This window comes from Macrobrachium nipponense, chromosome 44, assembly GCF_015104395.2.
Source record: "Macrobrachium nipponense isolate FS-2020 chromosome 44, ASM1510439v2, whole genome shotgun sequence".
NCBI classification, from domain to species: Eukaryota; Metazoa; Arthropoda; class Malacostraca; order Decapoda; family Palaemonidae; genus Macrobrachium; species Macrobrachium nipponense.
Genome location: NC_087221.1, coordinates 46,048,485 through 46,055,653, shown reverse-complemented (window position 1 = coordinate 46,055,653; position 7,169 = coordinate 46,048,485).

Here is a 7,169-nt window from a genome sequence, read left to right as displayed (position 1 = left end):
TAAGCAGGATATTTTTCATAATGTGCTGGTGCCACGCCAATCAACCAGACAAAAATTAACAATTTCTTTTAATTTTTCATTTCTCATTTTTAAAGCTCCATTTTCCTCGTCTATTTTCCTCGGTTTTTCTAAACCCATTCGTCGTGATAGAAACCGTTATTCCCCCCATCCCCCCCCCCCCCCCCCAAATCATCCATTTTAAGCAGAAGAAGCAGAAATTAGAGCGTGAAATAGAAAAAAATGAAGAAAGAGCCTTTTGGTGCTGTTCTCTCTAATGAAATTGATGATTCCAGTGATATTCACCATCTCCATCAACTTCCAACGTAAAGTTATAGAACTGCGCAGGAGTGAGTTTCAATTTCACGACTTCAGACGAATGCTGACATGTGTGTGCAACTATATATGCTGGCATATTTGACGCTAAAAGCAATAACAGCTAAGTAGTTATTTCCTAAAAGCAACCTTCTCTGGACGTAGTTGTTTATTGATTATGAGATCAGTGATACAAAATGGATGTCACAAGTATAGATGGATCGGTGACGTAATTATGCGTTTATTACTTGTACAGAAACTGAGAAAAACTTAAATTACAATAATTTACGTTCTCTCTCTCTCTCTCTCTCTCTCTCTCTCTCTCTCTCTCTCTCTCTCTCTCTCTCTCTCTCTCTCTCTCTCTCTCTCTCTCTCCATGCAAATGAAGATAACAGATTAATATATAGTAAACCAAACTGACCCTCTCCTCTCTCGCTCTCTCCCTCTGCATGCAAATCAAGATAATAGATTAATATATCTTAAACCTAGAACTCTCTCTCTCTCTCTCTCTCTCTCTCTCTCTCTCTCTCTCTCTCTCTCTCTCTCTCTCTCACTTATGAAGATAACAGATTAATATATCTTAAACCAAACGGCCCCCTAGTTCCTCTCTCTCTCTCTCTCTTCTCTCTCCCCTCACACAATTAAAACTTTTATGTGGGTCCCCGTTTATCTGAGGTGATCAGAGTTGAGGCAACACGAATATAATTCACGGTGATGGCTGCATTGTCCCATAGAGGCCTGACGGCCACGGTCTTTTATACCCTTTTAGAAAGTACTCAGCATGCATATTAGAAAGGAGTAAATCTTGCTTTCACTTTTGGAAAGGGAAATATAGAGAGAGTAACGGTTGTTAATAGGATTATAATAAACAGTGCATAATTTATCAGGTGGTAATGTACTATGTATGCGCAAATCTCGTGCGCTTTGCGGAGATAGGTGGTAGTTTTATGTAAATGGTTACTGACATATCTAAAGAAAAATACATATATATGCGCATGCAAATATATATATAAATAGATGTGTGTGTGTTTTAGATGTGTGTGTGTTTATTTATATATACATATATATATGTATATATATATATATAATAGTATATATATATATATATATAATTATATAATATATATATATATATAGTATATTTATACGTACAATTTATAAACTCTGAGATATCGTTCTAAACTGTAATAGCTGAAATAATCCTGAACGCCAGTGTATTAGTGTGCCTGTATCCCATTAGATTAATGAACTAAATATATATTAATTAACCTGTCACATTAAATCACTTTGGGAGGTCTTTCTCTCCGTAGGATGGCCAAATATTTTTTTTTATAAAATGTTGCACTGTTGCTATGAAACAAAATCTAACATAAAATAATGGGTGTTCATAAGACGAATCCTACTCGTTAATTGTATGTCAGTTTATTAGATTAATTCTCTCTCTCTCTCTCTCTCTCTCTCTCTCTCTCTCTCTCTCTCTCTCTCTCTCTCTCTCTCTATGTATATATATAATATATTTATCTTCCTCAAATTTTTTACTCTTTTTGGATACGCTTGTCACTACAAAAAGCCTCGAGATCCAACTTTCAGAGAAATATGAAGAAATCATATGATGTCCCGTAGCGGGGAAACGAACCGCGCGATGGTACCGTAATCAAGACGAGGTCACCTTACCGACCTATTACAATTATCTACACACACACACACACACACACACACACACACACACACACACATATATATATATATATATATATAATATATATATATATATATATATATATGTATATATATATACATATGTTTAACTGAATCACGAATGTTAGGAACGTGATAAACCCATAAATAAAGTTATATGCCACAAAGGGAAAATAAACAACGGAGTTTCCGCGAGATCTTGCGATGAGGTCACCTATTACAATTATCAACACATACACACATATATATAATATATATATATATATATATATATAATAATATATATATATATATATATATATATATATATATGTATGTATGTAAAACTGAATCACGAAAGTTAGGAACGTGATAAATCCATAAATAAAGTTATATAAATGATATTAGGTAAGTAGCGTTTTTCAAAGAATTCCATGTACAGGTTTGGGCAACCCTTAATCGCCTCTCCTCTCAAACCTGTACATGGAATTCTTTGAAAAACGCTACTCACCTAATATCATTTATATTTCTGTAAAGTGGTATAGATATGTTGATGATATTTTAGCTGTTCTGCCTGTCGGTATTGATGTAAATGATTTACTCTCTTATTTAAATAACCAGGCACCATCGATTAAGTTTACTCTAGAATTAGAAAACGACAATTGCCTCCCTTTCTTAGATGTTTTGATACATAGAGAACCATTTCAATGTAAATTTAGTATTTATAGGAAACCGACCAACAACTTAACTTACGTTCATTTCCATTCAGGCCACCATCTTAACATAAAAATATCAATTTTTTCTTCTATGTTTTTACAAGCATTGCGCATTGTCAGTCCCCAATATTTGGATCAAGAAATTGAATACATAAGAAAAACAGGGAAAGATTTATGTTATCCTTCACATATATTAGATATTTGTTATAATAAAGCCCACAAAAAGTTTTATAGTGGAAGTAACACGGAGAAAGAAAATTCTAAGAACATTCTTAGTTTGCCTTATTTTAATGGATTTGAAACCATTAAATCATTGCTAAAAGCCTTTAAGGTCAACCTTGTTTTTTCCTATACTAACACACTAAAAGGAATGTTAATAAAAAATGGCCCCAGAGAAAGCAACAACATAACATAAAATTCCATGTATGGATTGTCCCTCATTTTATCTCGGACAGTCGAGCAAGGGCTTAGAAGTAAGGTTAAGCCAGCATAAATATTCTGTAAAAACTGGGCAAACATCTAATGCAATATTCATTCATTTAAGTGAAAACAATGACCGAATAAACTGGATTGGCAGTTCTGTAATTGCAAGGTCAAAAGATGTCTTATCACGAAATCTTTTAGGATATGCTTTAATACAACTAACGTCTCATTGTAATTTCAATATTAGTCGTGGCCTGTTTCATTTAGACCCTTGCATTTGTAACATGTTTAAGAATGACCTCAAAGATATAATTACAGATTTAAATAAAAATTAGTTGCCTTAGACATATTTTCGTTGTATATGTATTGTGAATATGTATTGTGAATATGTTTTTTGTTTACCAAAGTTCTGAATAGCTGTCACCTATAATAATCCTTTAATTGTCTTGCCCTTGTGTCTGAGCAGTTTGTCTTAAACTTTTAATTGTAACCATGTTTTCGCTTGTTTGGGAGGATTACTAATCTTCCAGGTGTGTCGGATTCTAGGTACTTATCTCTTTATAATCCCTATCTGTCATTTTTACGACCTTTCGTGTATCGTCATTTTCTCATGTATGTCAGTTCATCTGCTAAGTAAAGAACGTTTGAACGTCGAAAGATCTCGCGGAAATTCTACTGTGTATTTTCCCTTCGTGCCATATAACTTTATATATATATATATATATATATATATATATATATATATATATATATATATATATATATATATATATATATATATATATAATATATATATATATATATATAATATATATATATATATATATATATATATATATATATATATATATATATATATATATATTATATATATATATATATATATATATATATATATATATATATGTATATAAATATATATATATATATATATATATACAAACTGCAAGATAATCCAAGCGAAAAGGAGATCGTGTGAAATAGAGTACCCGTTACGAAACAGCAGGGAGAGAGAGAGATTCAACAGCAAGTTCAAAAGTCAAGGGTGTCTATGGATCCCAGGAAGACATATCATGTATCATAGGGCTGATAAGGGAAGGAGAGCAGACGGCGCAACAAATCAACTGTATGGCAGCCAGACAGTTTGTTGGACTGATGGGGGTGGCAGTTTCAGACTGAGTTAGAGACTCCTATCATAGCACTGAGAAAGGAGAGCGACTTACCTGGTACAACTGCAAGTGTCAAACCTCATAGTTTGTAGGAAAATATAAAATAAAATAGCAGCACTCAAATGCGTTACCAAGGCCACCGAAAATACATCTATCTTTCGGTGATCTCGGTACAAGGCTCCATGAGCCGCGGACCACGTAGCTCTCAGCCGGTCGTGGTGGCCTGCGTTGTTGCATTGCCAGATGAAAGATTATGGCTAACTTTAACCTTACGTAAAATAATATAAAATAAAAACTAATGAGGCTAAAGTGCTGCAATTTGGTATGTTTGGTGATTGGACGGTGGATGATCAACGTACCAATTTGCAGCCCTCTAGCCTCGGTAGATTTTATGATATGTGGGCGGAGAGGAAAAGCGCGGACGGACAGGTACAGCCGGCACAATAGTTTACTTTTCAGAAAACTAACTCGGAAAGAAAGGACGCTTAAGGACATTGTACCAAAAACAAATTTGAGAAATAATTTACCATTTCCATTCACTACTTTCAAGTAATATTGCAATATTGTTCATTCCAAAGAAGGAGCTTGTTTTGAGAAACGCCTGAACTGACAAAAAAAATAGTTTGAAATCTATTCAGACAGAAATAAGCAACCGAAAACACTCTGGGGAAGAAATACCCTCTTACAGTAGGTGTATCCCACAGCCATTACTGAGCAAGACTAGCATCAAGAAATATTAAAGACCGAGATAATCTAGCTAAATCTCAGAGAACTTACGCACGCTCTTATCTTAATGTAAATACCTTAAACGTAAATACAAGCAGAGAAATCGCTGGTAATGTAGCTGGTAAATATGGAATAAAATGCTTCTTAATCTTTGAATGAGGAATTCAGTTATATCTGAATGTTTAGTCTCACTGGGACTATGTTGCTCCTCGTTGTCTGTGGATCATAATCTTTAGGGGAATTATCAAGGTATGAATGTACGGTCTAAAGATCAATTTACGTCATACGTACGGCTTATAAGATGGCGTATCTTGTCTCAAATGAACTTCACTTATATATATATGTGTTCCACTTAACTATTTGGAAAAGTGCAACGAAGACGCAGTCGAAATTCTCTGCTGAATGATTAACATACAACATATAATTGTAGCGTGTTCCATCATTTCATGGTAGAAGTGAATGCAGAAATATCTAGGTTCATTATATAGTTATTTTAGTGTTTCTTATTTTTTTCATTTCATTCAAACCCTTATAATACTTTACCTCCATCATAAATCTATATTGAAAACTTAGGTCTCTCTCTCTCTCTCTCTCTCTCTCTCTCTCTCTCTCTCTCTCTCTCTCTCTCTCTCTCCAATGCTTTTGGCACATATAGTTTTGGTAGATTTTGGGAGCTTGAATTTCAAGGCACTGGCCTATGTGGGCTTGTTCCATATAAATAGGGTGCACCTTCGGAATAATAATAATAATAATAATAATAATAATAATAATAATATAATAATAATAATAATAATAATAATAATAATAATAATAATAATAATAACTAACTGCTTTATTATCTCATTGAAAATTAATAACCAGTCATTTGAATATCGGACACTCGTTATTATAAGACGAACCTGGCCAAAATACCACCAGGGATAGACTTTGGGTGGGTGTCCGGGGGGTTGTGGATCCTTTATTCCTCTAATTAATTCACCCAATGTGAAGGTGGGCAGTTGCACTTTAATGCACCTGTCCGAAGCATTAGCAACATCCGCGACCCGAAAGGGTTCACCAGTGTCCCCCGAGGAATAAGAATGAGTTACTTGATAAGAGAACCCCGAGGAACCCTTTCCCCGATAAGCGACCTCACGGAGCCTCACCGTACGGGAGGATTTGGCTTCTCCCCAAAAGAAGATATTTCCCACGTTTTGTATTTGTGTTGTGATTATCTGGTAACGTGTTTTGGAGAAACACATTACGTAGTGGGGTTAAAAAAAAAGAATTTAAAAAAAAGGAAGGGAAGGCTTACTTAGTCGGATTCCTCTTCGGCAAATACTAGGATTCGAGTGCTTTAAAAAAAAAAAAAGAATGAATGTAGACTTGTAAGAATTATTCACTGCGATGTTATTCACTATTCTCAACTTTAGGCTAATCGGCAGTGGATAAAGTATTAGAGGAAGTAATGATAAATGCATTTTATTTAAATTTACCTTATCTGTAAATTACGTTGTTTCATATATATATAGATATATATATATATATATATATATATATTATATATATATATATATATATAATAATCTCCTTATATAACACATATGAGATATTTTATCACTTTTCCATTCATAGATATTTTTAATCGTCACAAATTCTGAGTCACAGATATCATTACTATCGGAATATATGCATATTATGCATATATATATATATATATATATATATAATATATATATATATATATATATATTATATATATATATATATATATATATTGAGAAGAGAGCGAGAGAGAGAGAGAGAGAGGAGAGAGAGAGAGAGAGAGAGAGAGAGAGGAGAGAGATTTTTCCAAAGCGCAGACCATAGGGTCGAAGTTATGCAGCGGCTAACCAAAGATTATATATCTCTTTTCATACTTCTTTAACGCCTGTTGTAAAAATTGTGTTGTTGATGGCATCGGAATTCCAGAAGCATACAACCAAACTCCTTTTTTTTAGACTTCTTAAGCATTAGAGGTAAAGGAACGTACACTTTTCATTTCTATGTTTTTACGTTCAACCTTAGCGGACATAAAAACACACTACACGTTTTGTATATATACTCTTGTAAGACATCTTTACGTCTCCATATTGTACCAGTGATCAGAAACACAGGAGGAAGTGCT